The 16,451-nt window shown below is 43.8% G+C and overlaps 1 pseudogene; it reads right to left on the bottom strand.

Moving 5' to 3' along the window:
• Positions 1-452: 452 nt before the first annotated feature.
• LOC110579690 lies at positions 453-12,971 on the bottom strand (annotated as a pseudogene).
• Between the last annotated feature and the right edge of the window lie 3,480 nt (positions 12,972-16,451).

Raw genomic sequence — 16,451 nt, forward strand, 5'->3', positions numbered from 1 at the left:
TGGTACTTTGTTATGGCAGCTCTAGCAAACTAATAGAGTCATCATGCACATGACGTTTTTTTTTTTTTTTTTTTCCCCTGAACCCAAAAAGCTTATTTAATGATTTTAACAAATATTTATTCTTTGAAGGAACAGTGCATTATGATTGGGGCTAGGAAGATAGGGGATTTAAAAAATTCCTTTTAAGGAACTAACCCTTTTAGAAATAGAAGAAAGTATTTGGTTAAATCTCTTCATTTCTAGTGGAGAAACAAGGTATCTTACTGGGAAGAGGACCCAAGGCAGCCTGACTTCCACTGGAGAATGAGCCTATTGGACCTATGATTGGACCCATTCCCAAGCCAGTTTTCACTGGTGGGAATGATTTCTCAGGATCGTCTTCTTTTCCTTGGTATCTAACTCAAAGAAGCATCTTTGCTACATTCCCTTAAAGCAGAGAATGACATAGTCACTCAAGGATTTGATGTAGCTAGGAAGGCTAAGAAATGCTTCATGACTGAACAAGTCAGTCTCCCATTCACTTTAGGGAGACCGTACAGATCCAGGTACTTCATGACAGCCCTGTACTCTTCCATGGGCATCCCCCATAATCTGGGCCACCTGCTAGAGAGAATCATTATCCATGACAAAGAGCAAGCAGTAGCATTCAGACACGGCTTCACATCATCTTCATCCTGGACACCAAGGCTGTCCTGAAAACACTAAAGCTATTCTGTTCTGCAGGGAGGTAGCTTGTCTTTAATGATCTTCTCACAGGTGTGGGACAGGTTTTCTAGGGGACATGGCACCAGATATCAGAGAGGTCCCTGTGCAAGGTGTCCTTAAGCTCTGGGAAGTCATGCAATAAGGGGTCAAAGCTAGAGACCTGGAATATGATGTGTTCATACACCCACTTCTTCTGGAGAGTTTCTGGGATATTCTCTGGATATTCTGCAGGACCTGTTCCGCCCAGAGGGCACTTGTGCCGAGGCCCTTGTCCAGCTTGGTCCAGACAATGTAGAACCTCTTTCCCAGGCCCTGGATGGTTTTGGCGAGCTTCACGAGATTCATGCTGAATGTGTGGCTGCAATGATGATGAAGAGGCATACTGGCTAAATGGCATTTCTTCCAAATAGTTCTCTAGGGTTTGGGCAGCAGCCCTTGTGCTGGGGGCAGGTTGTCCCACACATTGGGAAAGTGGGAGAAGGAGTAGCAAGTGTGACTCTGGGTGGTCCTCACCACCCCAGTGGGAGCCGAGGCTTCCTCCTCATGCCTAATTCCCCACAGTGCATTGATGAAGGAGCACATGCCATTGCCAGGTTCCCCAGTCACAGCAATGCTCACTTGGGCACTGGACGCTGTCTCCAGGTTCCCTCTGATCACAGAGACCACCACCTCAAGCTACTTCCCTTCTCCTAAGGCCTTTTCAATGTTCAAGGGACCCACCTCATATAAAATGCTCTGGCCCATATGGTATCACACAGCAGAGGTGAAGGATGTAGATAATGGGGCACGGGATGACAGGGCCGGCTACAACACGCTGCTGACCAGTGGAGTAATCCCACAGGACTTTAAAAATATATTTCCATTGACCACTTCAGAAATTGAGATATTAATTAATTAATTAATTAATTAATTTGAGGGTAGGGGAAGGGGCAGAGGGAAAGGGATGGAGAATCTTAAGCAGGCTCCATGCCCAGTGTGGAGCCTGCCATGGGGCTCGATATCACCACCCTGAGATCATGACCTGAGCCAAACTCAAGAGTTGGACGCTTAACCAACTGAGCCACCCAGGCGCCCCAAGATGTTATTTTAAATATGGGTTAAAAGTGATAGTTTGATAAATTGATGTGATGCTTCTTTTTATTAAACACACTCTGAAATATTTATTTTTGTACTCATTGAAGTTTTGTGCTTCTTTGACATTTGTAACTCACTTGAAGTTTATTTTTGTAATAGTCTTATATTATGAAATGTTCCAATAGATGAAATAAAGTAGCTCAAGGAAGCCAGGCTTTGGCCAAAGTGATACAATCCTCATGCACAGATAAAGTGACTGGTTTGCATCTTAAAATGCTGTTATTTCAAATTTTCTTTTCTTCTTCCTCCTCATCTGTTGCTAGGATTCATGAACTAGTTAAAGAGTAGGCATTTACTTTTAGAGTTTGGTGGTATTCATTATTTTAGCTAGACCAGGCAGTTAAATATAAAATACATCAATATTCAGTGTAAAGTGCCCATGACAGCATCTTGGAATTAACTCTCAATGTTGTTGAATATGTTCTTATGCTTTACTTCATATCAAGTTAACTTACTAGTTAATCTGTTTCATTGTTTTGTAAATTCTTTGAGATCTAAATAATGTCCCACACCCTGCAAAAATATAGATTTACTTTCTTCCCTTAAAAGACACTCATCCAGGATTTGCTTCAAAATAATGAAGGAGTGAGGGGGAGTGAATAAGATTAGTAGTGAGATGACTGTTGTAGCTGCGTGATAAGGATTATTATGACATTCTGTCTCCTTTTGGCTATGTTTAAAATTTTCCATATTGTGGTAGATTTCCAATTTTTCATTCCTTTTAAGTAACAGGATTACGTATGCTTGCCCTTGGCTGTTGTGCAGTACTTCCCACTCTGCTAGGCATAGTACATGTCCCTTCTCCTCAGATACTGCACTCAGCCCAAGGACATTCTTCGGCCGATGGCATGTGAGCAGACTTGACATGGATGTCTGAGCAGGGCCTTTAAATGTACTAGCATTTTTTGCATGGTTTGTCTTGGCCTCTTACATTCTCACCATCTGTCATGAGAAGAGGGTGCCCTGGGTACTGTTGTGCCTTCAACCATAAGTCCTGTAAAGAAGAATGTACAGGGGTGCCTGGGTGGCTCTGTCGGTGAAGTGTCTGCCTTCGGTTTGGGTTGTGGTCTCGGGGTCCTGGGATCCTGTTGGAGTCTCTGCTCTGCAGGGAGTCTGCTGCTCCCTCTTCCCCTGTGTTCTCTCTCTCTTTCAAGTAAAGAAATAAAATCTTAAGAAGAAGAAGAAGAAGAAGAAGAAGAAGAAGAAGCAGAAGAAGGGAAGAAAGAGGAGGAGGAGGAGGAGAAGAAGGAGAAAGAGAAGAGCAGATCTAAAGCTGATTCACAAATTGGGGTCCAGTCTAGCTCAGCTCAGCCCAGCTGAAAATGGCCAAACCACAGCCAACCAGCAGACCTGTGATAGTAAAATCAATGTTTGTTGTTTTAAACCACTAAAATTTTGGACATGTTTGTTATGGAGCATTAACACCAGAGAAACCTGACTTTTTATACATAACTAATTTTTCTAAGTAAAGAAAAATACTATTAAAAATCTGTTCTACGCTGAGAATTATATGCTACATGGTGGGTTGGTAGAATTAAACTTGATTTCAGTTGTTGAGCTGGTTTCCTATCTAGAGTTCATCAGTATCCATTTAGCAAAATTTAAAGCTAGTAACTGATTTCTACCATTAGCCCCAGGTGCAGAGAGCATGCTTCAGATTTGTTCCCCGTGAAGGTTAATTTCATGTATCAATGTGACTAGACCACAGGATGCCCAGATTTTTGGTTAAACATGATTACTGGTGTGTCTCTGAGGGTGCTTCTGGAAGGGATTAGCATTTAAATCAGTAGACCAAGTGAAGCAGATTGCCTGGCCCATCGTGGATGGGCCTTACCCATCCATTCATACCTGAATAGAACAAACAGGTGGAGGAAGGGAGAATTTGTTTTCTTTGCCCGACTGTGAGCTGGGATGGCAGGCAGTCTTCTGCTCTCGACTGAGACTTATTCTCAAGCCTTCAGACTCAGACAGGAATTAAACCACCGACTCTCCTGGCTCTCTAGCATGCAGACAGCAGATTGTGGGACTTCTTAGCCTCCATGATTGCATGAGTCAGTTCCTTATAATAAACATATACATATATATATAAACATAAACATATATATAAACATAAAAACATATCTATATCTGTATCTCCTATTGGTTCTGTTTCTCTGGAGAACCCTGATGAATATACCTTAGGAAATGAAGAAGCTGAAGTGTTTATCTACTGATTTCAGGTTCTCATTGGTTGAGGGCTACTCCTGGGGGCATTAAATCCCCAACTTCCTGGCTGCATTGTAGGTGAGCTGAGCAATTCTCGGAGGCCCTGAAGAAAGCCCTCAAACAGTTTGAAAGAGAGACGCACCTGCTTCAGGTGGGGAGCTGATGGAGTGTCAGGAATGGTCCCCCTGCAGCTGCAGATGACTCAGTGTTGGGGTGAGGGTACGTGGGAGGGGGCAAACAGCCACTGTGATAATTATTTGACTAGACCCAGAATGGAAGTAACTTGGGAAAATATTCTTGTACCCAGGGTTTCAGATGAATTAACATTGAGGCTTTATATTCTACCACCTGCAGAGTCTATCTCAAGTCCTGAGGGAAAGACAAAAAGAATTGAAAGGTAAAAAAAAAAAAAAAAAAAACCCAAAATGATGGTATTTGTCCCCCTGGTCCTCCTCTCTTTCCCTGGTGCCCCTCTGCCTGGCAGGAGCAAAGAAGCAAAATGAAGGTCTATGCAGGGGGAGGCACAGCTGGGAGCATCTTCCACACCCACCCCCAAATACATGTTAGGATGGAGTAAACACATTATGGGATGTTGAGTCAATGAAATGGGTTCCAGAGGACACCCATCATGACATTCCTATCTATTCATCATTGAAGCAGGGGCTGTTATCCATCAACTGAATTCAGAGATATTTTTCAGAGAACTGTTTCTTGGTCCCCAGGTGAAGAGAACAGTGGGATAGATCTGGGTCAGATGGGGTGTGCCCCCTCCCACTTCCCTGAAATGTCATTGCTGGATTGAGGCAAGTGTTAGAAAGAAGGCGATGGGGAAGGAGCCCTAAGTGGAGGAAGTTGAAGGTATAGTTTCAACAGAGGAAGCTAATGACTAGCCCAGGTCAAGCCAGACCAGAAGCCAAGGGGTGGAATGTAGTGAGGATACTTGAAGGCACAGACCCAAAGATGAACCCTTACTGAGCGGAAGGTAGCCAGGGAATGCCTGTTACCCATATGCCTCCTCCAGCCGTGTATTCCTCCTAAAGTTGATTAACAGATTACTTCAAGAACCTACACTTGACCATAATTCTTTCAATTCTTCCTTCCTAGACCTCTGGTTTCTGCCTAAGTGTAGATAACTGTTTTGGAAGTGAGGTTGTAGCCACATGCTCTGCACAGAAACTTTTCAATCAGAACATTCAATCAAGCCAGTTGATAAAGTCAGTCTGCAAGGTGGCAGGGAAGCGGAAAGCACAAATATTGGTCTCCCAATTCCGTGCTTGATGAGACTGCAAGCACGGAAACCTGCTGCCAACTGGTTGGAAAGAAAGCTGTGTTTGTAGCACTTCCGTCAGAACACACAGACATTGCCAAGTGAGGTGTTCTTAAGATCCGTTTGTTATTATTGCAGGGTCTGGGCTCTTTTGTTTTCTTTACTGTGTTATATCTGACGTGCAACACTGCATAAGTTCAAGGTGTACGACACTGATTTGATCATTTTTCTGCAATATGATTGCCGGATAATGTTAGCTAACACCTTCTAGGGTCACATAAGCCATCATTCTTTCGAGCATTGGGAAAAATTAAAATCTAGTCTCTTTGTAAGTTCAGTGTTTAAAGACACAATTTGTTGTCTAATCACTGTACTGTGTATTAGGTCTCCAGGACCAGGCTCTGTTTTTTGTTTTTTGGTTTTTTTTTAAGATTTTATTTATTTATTTGAGAGAGAGAATGAGATAGAGAGAGCATGAGAGGGGGAGGGTCAGAGGGAGAAGCAGACTCCCCGCTGAGCAGGGAGCCCGATGTGGGACTCGATCCTGGGACTCCAGGATCATGACCTGAGCCGAAGGCAGTCGCTTAACCAACTGAGCCACCCAGGCGCCCTGTTTTTCATTTAATAATAATTTACTAGGTGGCCCTGGGTGGCTCAGTCGGTTAAGCATCTGCCTTCAGCTTAGATTATGATCTCAGGGTCCTGGGATCTAGCCCTGAGTAAGGCTTCCTGCTCAGCATGGAGTCTTCTTCTCCCTCTCGCATTCCCCCTGCTTGTGCTCTCCCTCTCTCTCTCTGTCAAATAAATAGAATCTTAAAAAAAAAAAAGAAAGAAAGAAAGAAAGAATAATGTACTAAATTATTCACAACACCCCATAGACAGAAGTGCAAAAGTTCTTTTGGAGTCCTTGTATGGACTCCATTTCTGGCTCCCAATCCAGGTGGCCTGGGGTGTCCCACTCTCTAACCTCTACAGTTAGGAAGGAAGCTGCTCTGCAAAATAAGTCCACACTCTCAATGTTACCTGTGCTGGAATTCCTGAGTCAAATTTCTTTTCTTCTTCTTTTTTTGTTTAAAATATCTTATTTATTTGAGAGAGAGAGAAAGAGAGAGAGAGAGCATGAGCAGGGGAGGGGCAGAGGGAGAGGAAGAAGCAGGCTCTCCTCTGAGCAGGGAGCCCAACTGTGGGCTCGATCCCAGGACTCTGGGATCATTACCTGAGCCAAAGGCAGACGCTTAACTGACTGAGCCACCAAGGCACCCGCTTGAGACAAATTTCTAAAAAGCCACTTTCCTCAAAGTCAAGATGGCATGGCCTTAATTTCCTAATCTGTACAGCGGTTACCAATAAAAATCGTATCTGGCTCAAAAAACAATTCTAAAAGTTAAGTAAGTCAACGGATTAAAAGACAAACAGAACAGTCCAGAGTGTGCTGTAAGAATACGAGATCTTATGGGATCTGCTCCCCAGAGGAGTCCTTTTTAGGACTTTACAGAGGGCAGTATTTTCCCCCAAAGTAATTTGCTAATCATGGAATTTCAAGGGCTTGGAAATAGGGCAGCCCCAATAGTTCTTCAGATTGTGCTATATACCTGAATTTACCTGTTTCATCTCTGCTTATAGCTGAGTCCGATATTGTCATGGCTTAAAAGCCCACAGGGATACTGATCAGCTCGTTAAGGCAAACCAGCTGCTACACCAGCAATGTGTTGGTCGGCTTCATAACAAAAACTTGCACACTGGCTTCACGTCCAGCAAACATTTTTTTTAAGCACACACTCTATGCCAGATATTATTCAAAGCTATTTGGGCTTGAAAGTCAGGGGTGGTTCTCAATGATCTTTCCTTTCTGGCTTACTGTAGGCTCCTACCAAACCTGTAGGAATGAAAGTGAGTCAGATAATGTCTCATCAGACTGTAGGCGAGGGAAGAGGAGATGAAGCAGAATGCAAGCGCGGGCCAAGGTGGAGGGAATGTCCCCCATTTCTGAGACCAGCCAACACTCCCTGCCACCGACCCCGTAGGGGTGCTCCCGGCTTGTGCTTTGGTGCCCACCCAGCTCTTCACAGACTCTCTTCCTGGCACGGGTTTGATGGCAAATTGAGGTTAGCACCTCTGACAACTAGAGAAATACGGATTCATTTTCTGAGGTTTTGCTAAACCTTTCATTGCTGCGGCTGGAGCACCCCATTTCATGGGGATGCTCCTACTTGCGGGGACAGTGAGAGCTGAAATGAAAGCAACTTCTGGTTCATCTTACTTTGGATATGAAGCCTTGGCCATCGTAAGTTAGAACTAACCTGCCCCCACCAATCTTATTAATAAGAATAGATCAGATGTGCTCTTTGTTATATGAAGCTGTCAGTTATCTTTGGCAAGTGTGGCCGAGCGGGGGCGGGAGGGGGGCGGCTGGGGAGGACTGAGTAAGTTCGGTCAAAGGCCGATTCCTGCCTCTTGCTTGTGTTTGGACTTCTTTCCCCACCAGACCTCTCATAGCAGATGCTAATTAGTAGTCACATTGGACAGATCTTTCTTGTCATTGTCTTTCTTTGTCTCTGCCTTTTTTCTTGTTTCACAGCAGAATGGGGCAGACAGGGGATGCTACAGCTAGGGACTTATATAATTCAGAGGCTTGGAGAAGAGTTGATGGAGTTACATGACTCTATCTTAATTATTTCCCCTTTGGGTTCCAATTACATGTTAGGAACTTTCAGGCTCTCCACAGATTTATCATCTTCAAATTCCCATGGATTATAAAAACCAAAGGGCCTGATCCTGAAGCTTAACATTGTTCCCGGTGCCAGCAGAAGGCTTAAAGGATTAGATCACGAGGAACCCAGAGAGGATAGTTTCTGTCTTAAGTGGGTAAAAAACGACTTCAAATTTGGCAGGGCCTCTCTTACTGGAAAATCTCCCCTTTCTCATCATCGTCAAAGGGCCTACAGCATTATTATCTCTTATGATGACACTGTGACCTTTGGACACAAGGCAAAGGCCACCAGGGAATCAAAATTATGATTGCTTCACACACATATGGCCACTTTACATTAGCATTTTGCAGAGTCCTAACTTTCTTATCCTCTTTTGATGTGTTCTTAAAACTTTTGGGGAAAGTTGGGCTACTCCCCACTCCAATATGTTTTCAGCTTGTGGGAGGGGGTCATAGATATTTTCTGTGAAATGGCACAAATCAAAACCAAAGTCTTACTTGGATCACATTAGCTTCTGCTTACTGAGTGCTTATTTAGGGCCAGGCATTGTTTTAAGGTGCTCTGGTCAAGGCACATGGTATATTCAAAATGGGTAGTTGAAGGACGTTTAGTGAAGGGATTATTTGGGGGGGAGAAAACAGTGGAAGTTGCCCTGCTAGAAACAGCCTTTACTGCTGACTGGCCTGAAGGAGGTGGGGTTTTATAGCTTGAGAGGGTTCTAGGAGGGCTGCCAGGGAGGAGAAGTCGGCAACTGCCAACCCTTTGGGACTTCCAATCTCCTGGATGTGCTTCCCATAGGTCAAATCCAATCGGAAGCCAGAGGCAAGAGAAGGGGGTGGTATAGTCATCAGAGATCAGCTTCCTGGGGTATGGGGCTGGGCTGGGCTGTATCTCATAGTCACTTTATCGTTATCATCACTGAACAGAGCAACAGAGAGGTTACAAAACCAGCCTAGGGTCACCTGGGTAGGGAGGGGCAGACCCAGGATTTGAACACAGTCTCTGTCTAGAGCCTGAATTCCTAGTTACCATGCTCACCTGCCACGCAGTGCCTCTGGGCACAAGACACTTAAAGAAGCCCAGAACTCCTCTAGATCAATGCTGTTCTGCTTATCTATCACTTAGCAATTGTACTTTCATCTGCAGGCATCCCAACAGACCCTATGTTAACAGGAGGTCAAGGACCTCTGTCCATTTCATTCGGAGCTGGATTTCTCAGCACGGAGCTCATAGTAAACACCAACTCAGCATTTTTTCCTAAGGTCTTTTCTAATGAATGAAAGAATTTGTGGAGAACCTTGCATAGGCCAGATTCTTGCCAGCTCCTGCCCTGCCCCTTTCTTTAGAATGACTTTCAGTAAAGGGAACACAATCCTCTGGAGAGGGTTTATGTCCTCCATTTGCTTCACCTTTGTTCTCTGCCTCCTTCTTTCCACATTTTCCTTTCTTGGCCCCAAATCTACCGCTGAAAAGTGTTACTCGTGCTTAAGCTGGGCCATATTTGGCCTTCATTTCTCACACTTTTCCAAACTGGGAAAACCCCAGCTCGTTGAGCGGCTGGACTTCATTAACCACGGCTCGGAGGGAGTTGGTTGTACTTGCGGGAGGAAGGCAACCAGGGCAGCACGGAGAGTTCCCAGGGGCCGATTTATCCGCTGCAGAACAGAATACTCGAAAACACAGATGCTGTATCCCTCATTTCCATTAGCATCCTGTATGGATACAGAAGAAATCAGTAATGTGATTCTGTCTTCCACTTTGGGAGCTAAGAAAATACTGCAGTTCTTTGACACATTCTGGATTATCAATGGCTTCCTAAGTACCCCTAGAAAGGAGAATCCCTTGCCTTTTGTTTTTGGGGAAACCCTTCAATTTCCAATATAGTATACTACAGCTGAGAAGTGTGTACATGTGTGTTGGGGGCGGGGATGGATCTTAAAGTGTCATTTGGTCCATTTCCCTGTCTCTGGGCCTTCCCACATCATCCAAGATAGGTCTCCTTTTAGCTTTCAACGAATCAAGCGTCCGGACACTTTCTTTAGAGCATGCATGATGAACTGGTGTTTTAGAGCCTTTGTCTAAGCAACTTAACATGATTAAAACCTAATTATTTTAACTCTGAAAAACAATTTTCACATCATCTTCTTCTTATGAAGTTTTCTAAAATATACAAGGTAGCATGAATCATACAATCAACTCCCATATACCCACCCCCAGATTCAACAATTACCAAGATTTTGCCACACTTGCTTTATCTATTTATTTTTTCTTCTTCTTTTTTTTAAAGATTTTATTTATTTATTTGACAGAGAGAGACACAGAGAGAGCAGTAACACAAGCAGGGGGAGTGGGAGAGAGAGAAGCAGGTTTCCCGCGGAGCAGGGAGCCCGATGTGGGGCTCGATCCCAGGACCTTGGGATCATGACCTGAGCCGAAGGCAGATGCTTAACGACTGAGCCACCCAGGCGCCCCTATTTTTTCTTCTTAAAAATAGTTTTATTGTGAAACTATTCTAAAGCAAATCCCAGAAGTGTCATTTCATGCCTACGTACTGCAGCATGCATCGATAAAAACTATGACCATTGGCTACCACAGCAACAGTGCCAATTCATATTAATTTTTAAAGTAATAGTAACAGCAACCGTTACATTGTTAAACAACAATTAGGAGCCAGGAACTTTACGTTTTGTTTCAGTTAGGGCATGTTTGTGACAAGAGACTGAAGTCCATTGGAACTAGTTTTAAAAAGCAGGATTATCTCCCTGAACGAAGGGCACAAAGGTAATGAGGTTGAACCCAAGGGAATGAAACTTGGAAATGGAAAGTTGTTGGCATTAGGGGCTTTCCTAAGCTGTCATGTGTTTCTCTACAAATCTGTAGCAAAAGAAATCTTGGGGCCCCTCGTTTCTTTTCTATCTTCTATATTCCTGCCCATATCCCACTCTTGCAAAGCCTCCAGAAAGACTCGAGTGTCTGATACACAGCCAGGGAGTTGTTAGATCAACTTCGAGCTGAAGCTCCATTTTTAACAATATGTTCCCAACAACACTTCCTGAGACTTGCTGGTCCTGATGTTCAGGTTCCAAAGTTCTGGTTTAGCAGGAATGGGATTGCCCATTCTGTGTGTGGTTGTTTTCTTTCCCAGTCTCATCCTCTGATGCTGGAGGATTCCAAAGAAAAGTAATCTGCAGTAATTGCTTAGCCCATACAGTGGAAGACAAGGGATCCTTTATCTCCCCTGCCTCTGTGACTTATCCATTACGGGGTGTGGATGTTTGAGGGACTGGGGTGTGTATGCAGCTTGGAAGCAGAGGTGGGGTGACTCCGTGGGCAGGACTTTAGACCTGTACTCATGAGCGGGGAATGCCGGCTGCCATGAAGAATAGGTCCAGGAGGGCTCTGTACCAACAGAGCGGGATTGCTTTCACTCTCTCCACATAAAATATCATGCCATGTGTTCATTATGCTCAGTCTGCAAACCGGTTTCTCCCACCTTTGCTTGTGGTCCAAACAGGTGGCTCAAATCCAAGTGCCTTGCTTGCGCTAACTAGAGTTTCCATATTCCATTTTCAATATTTCAGGGGGGAAGATCCAGTTGGCCCACAACAGACTTTGCATCAGGTGTCCCTGCTTTGTCCAGTCAGTTGTGGCCAGAGGACGGGAGGCCAGGTCTGTGGACAGACCTGCACAGGTTGCCCCTGCAGTTGGGAGAATGGGTCTCAGAGAAAGGATTTCTGGATGGGCAAACACACCCAAAAGGTGTCTATCATATCTAATTTAATCCCCACAGTATCCTCCAAGGAAGAGAATTTTATTCCCATTTTACAGGAAGGTTAGTTGAAGCTTAGAGGATTATATTGCCTTAGATTTCATGTCTAGAGGATGTGAACCCAGCTCTACATGACTCTGAAACTCATAGGCTTGCCAAACCCTGCTCTACATGATTCTTATCTTAATATTTATTGATTCAGTCAATCATTGTTCCCCTAATTCTGGAGAACAGGGCAGTTCCTTTTTTATAACCTTCATCCTATTAGAAAACAGAATCACTATTTTGTATGTTTCAATGTAGGGTCCACAAAAGTCACTTTTCCCATTAGGTTTCAGCCAAAGCTTAGGAATATGTCCCCCATGTATGGGAGCCCAGGAATGATAAAAGCCAGATTTTATCAAGGAGGTCAGCAAACTTTTTCTGTAAAGGGCCAGGTAGTGAATATTTTAGACTTTGTGGACCATTTAGTCTCTGTTATGTACTCAATGCTATCATTTTAGCATGAAATCACTAAAGCACAAAAGTTACATTATTACACAGACACTATGTAAGTGAATGAGCATGGTTGTGTTCCAAGGAAACTTCCTTTGTGGACACTGAAACATGAATTTCATATAATCTTCATGTCACCAAATACTATTCTTCTTTTGATTTTTTTTTAACCATTAAAAAAAGTGAAAACCATTCTTAGCTCACAGACCATACAGAAACAAGTAGCAGGCCACATTTGGCGATGCTGACCCATGGTTTACATTATACTCATCCTAGTATTAATTTATTCATTCAATACACATCGAGAGGACAGTAGCTATAAATGAGGTGTTGTGACAAGCATGACATGTATAATAGAACCAGATCCAGAACTTGCTTTCATGGAACTGACCATTTGTAGGAGGATGATATTTGTCAAATAATCACACCAAAATTTTAAAAATTGCCATAGTGATAAAGGCCACTAAAGAAAAGACAAAGGAAATTTGAGCGTGCATTACAAGGAGAGGTGATCTTGCGGGGGGGGGGGGGTCCGAGATAGCTGCTACGTACTGAGGTAATACTTTGTAGCGTGCTCATGAGCTCCCTAGCTGGAATAAACATCACTGACATGATGCTCACCGGCTTGGGTATGAGTGTCTACTCTCGTTGTGGTCCAGCCAGTCTTACTTACCTGTCTAGACATGTGGATTTTCACTGGGATGAGCCATCCTATGTTTGTCCCCGCCCGCCCCCGTGTTTTATCTCCTTTCTAACAAGCTGCCTTTTTAATTTGCTGAGAATCATACTGAATTCTAGTCTGGTCCCTTGAGCCCTTAGGAACTCCATCTAGTTTCATTTTGCTTGCCATTTTAATCCTTATTAATCCTCAATTCCTTCAGCCAGGCGATTGATAAAAACATGCTATCCCCAGAATAAAATTTCCTTCCCTTCTGGTGCATGGTTTTGCTGCAGTTCTAGGAATCTAAAGATGGTTGATTCCATTTTCTTTGCCCAGAAGAACAGCAAATACTCCTTTCAGTTGGCACTGGTACAATGCTCAGCCTAAACAAGTGGGTCAGAACATCTCAGGATACAATTCTAGGATGTAAGATATACTCATCTCCAATGGTCCAGGTACTTGATGCAGAATATGTCACTGACATGACTGAAGTTCATTTAAGCTCTCACCTCTCAGAGTCATAGCTGCAGATATCAGACTTAGAGTCAACGAATGTTCAATGTTTAGCCCTGAAACTCACACAGCTAAGTGACTGCAAGTCCTGCTAGCTTTCAGTATCTTCACGTGGAGCAGGTGGAAAAACAATGCTTCTCCTACAAAATTAGAGGGTCAAGATGCACAGAAATCTGTTTTTTTTTAAAGATTTTATTTATTTATTTGAGAGAGAGAGAGCAGGTGGGGGGAGGGGCACAGGGAGAGGGAGAAGCAGGCTCCCCGCTTGAGCAGGGAGCCCGATGCGGGGCTCGATCCCAGGACCCTGGGATCATGACCTGAGCCAAAGGCAAACGCTTAACCAACTGAGCCACCCAGGTGCCCCAGATATCTGTTTTCATTAGATGGGAGCCTCTTGAGGCTTCTGCGATAATAAATCTAGCCAAGCCATTTGATTAGATTTGCATTTCTATGACTACTTGTAACATTATAGGTGAAGACCCCAGAGAACATCAGTATAAGGAAGGCGATCACATTTAATTTGGTTATTACATTGGTCACAGAGCATGGCAGTTTTAGAAAACAGTCGAAATATCTTTGCTATTCCTTCCATTGAAAGGTGGGGTCTAATCCCCTTTCCTCAAATCTGGGTGGGCTTGTGTGTCCTGTATAGCAAATAGAATGCAACAGAAGCCGAGCTACGTGACTTCTGAGGCAATATTAGCCAATCTCCCGCGTTCTCAGGGAACGCTCACTATGGGAAAGCTAGAAGTCAGGCACCTTACGGGTAAGAAAACCAACAACCCTGAGATCACCATGCCGGGGAAGCACGAGTCAGTGCTTCCAGTCGTCAGCGCTTCCAGTTGTCAGCACCAGCTGAGCCCAGCTGATAGTCCACACTACCTGCCAGCCATACCTGGTGAACCAATTTGGATGTCCAGCCCAGTTGAGCCTCCCGGTGACTGTAGCCCAGCCGACATGTGATTGCGACTGCATGAGAGACCCCCAGAGATCACTGTCCAGCTGGGCCATTCTCAAATTTCTGACCCAGAAAACCAAGAGCAAAAAAAAAAAAAAAAAAGGAAACTGCCGTGTTCTGGGGTAATTTGTTATATAGCAACACTACCAGCAATCATAACCGGAACCTGTAGTCACAAAAGCAAGGGGATGTGACTACAGACCAGAGTGGTTGGTAGAGATGCTGCTGGTGGTGACAAGGCACAACTTTAAAGTGTTAGGTTTACACGTATTGACTGTGACTTCTTTGTGTCACTAGGACAGAGTCAAGCAGGAGACACAGTGGAGACCATGGGTTGAGGTCCAAGCCTTGGTTAACTCCCATTCCCGTTGTGTTGGAGATGAGGTTTTAATTGCAATAGTGATTCTTTTTTTTAAAAAATATTTTATTTATTTATTTGAGAGAGAGAGAATGAGAGACAGAGAGCATGAGAGGGAGGAGGGTCAGAGGGAGAAGCAGACTCCCCACTGAGCAGGGAGCCCGACGCGGGACTCGATCCTGGGACTCCAGGATCATGACCTGAGCCGAAGGCAGTCGCTTAACCAACTGAGCCACCCAGGTGCCCAATTGCAATAGTGATTCTTTTGAGCAAGTAACAATCATGACTGCTTAACAGCATCAGGGCAAGGTCTGCTTTTGCTTCCGTATATTATCTACGAAGGACAGACCACATCTGAAACTTAGCCCATGCTTTAAAGTGTGTACATTTGCTTATGATAAAAAACACAAGCAGGGGGAGTGGGAGAGGGAGAAGCGGGCGTCCCGTGGAGCAGGGAGCCTGATGCAGGGCTCGATCCCAGGACCCTGGGATCATGACCTGAGCCAAAGGCAGACGCTTAACGACTGAGTCACCCAGGCACCCCTCCACACAGACTTTAATTTATCTTCCAGAAAGCCATAGTAGTTCCTTTTCTGGTAAACTTATTTTTTTTAAAAGATTTTATTATTTATTTGACAGAGAGAGAGAGGGAGAGAGAAAGCACAAGCAGGGGGATCAGCAGGCAGAGGGGTTGAATGGGGTTCATCACAATGTTTTTTGCAATATCAGTACAGTCAAATGGAAAGATTTTTAAAAATCTAGTATTAGAAACTGTTCATTAAAAAAATATATATAGGGGAGCCTGGGTGGCTCAGTCGGTTAAGTATCTGCCTTTGGCTCAGGTCATGGTCTCAGGGTCCTGGGATCGAGCACTGCATCGGGCTCCCTGCTCCGCGGAAAGCCTGCTTCTCCCTCTCTCACTGCCCCCGCTTGTGTTCCCTCTCTTGCTGTGTCTCTCTCTATCAAATAAATAAAATCTTTAAAAAAAATAAACTTTTTAAAAGTATTATTTGTATGTATTGTTTTGTTCTGGTGGCTTTTGCTCAATATTATATTTGTGAAATTTGTACACGTGGTCAGATGGCGTTTGTCCATTCTCATTGCTGTATAACATTCCATTGTGCCAATATATCATAGATTTACTTATTCATTCCTCTACTGATGGTCTCAATAATATTTCATTCAACTTAATGAAGAATTTGCAGCTATCACTGGAATCAGTCCACTGAAGATCTTGAGCGTCCAATGTGGTAGCTTTTTGGAATATGGTCTCACTGTGATCTTCCTCTATGGAGACTCTCTAAACTGCAACCATTATCTCTGATGAGTTTTTTAATGGCAAAAAGAAAAGTAAAGTTGTCTCTAAACCATGTTAATGACTTAAAGTGAGTCGTTGAAGTCCTTTGGGACTGTATCCTTCGGGATGTGGCTCTAAAAAATGTCAGTTGTTCCTGTTGAAGGTAAGTTTACGGCAAGGAAAATGTTGAGTCAAGGACATCATTGTGCTCAGGAGGTTTTCTTTCACAGGAACAGCCAAATCAAATTTCTAATGACAGTTTGCAGTTTTTGTGGGCTTGTGAAGGATAAGTTCATGTCAGCTTCAGAAGCCACTCACAACTCTTTTTATGTGAAAATAACAAGTGACATTAGACTCATTAGGAAATAGAATCCATGC

This window comes from Neomonachus schauinslandi, chromosome 10 (genome assembly GCF_002201575.2).
Source record: "Neomonachus schauinslandi chromosome 10, ASM220157v2, whole genome shotgun sequence".
NCBI lineage: Eukaryota > Metazoa > Chordata > Mammalia > Carnivora > Phocidae > Neomonachus > Neomonachus schauinslandi.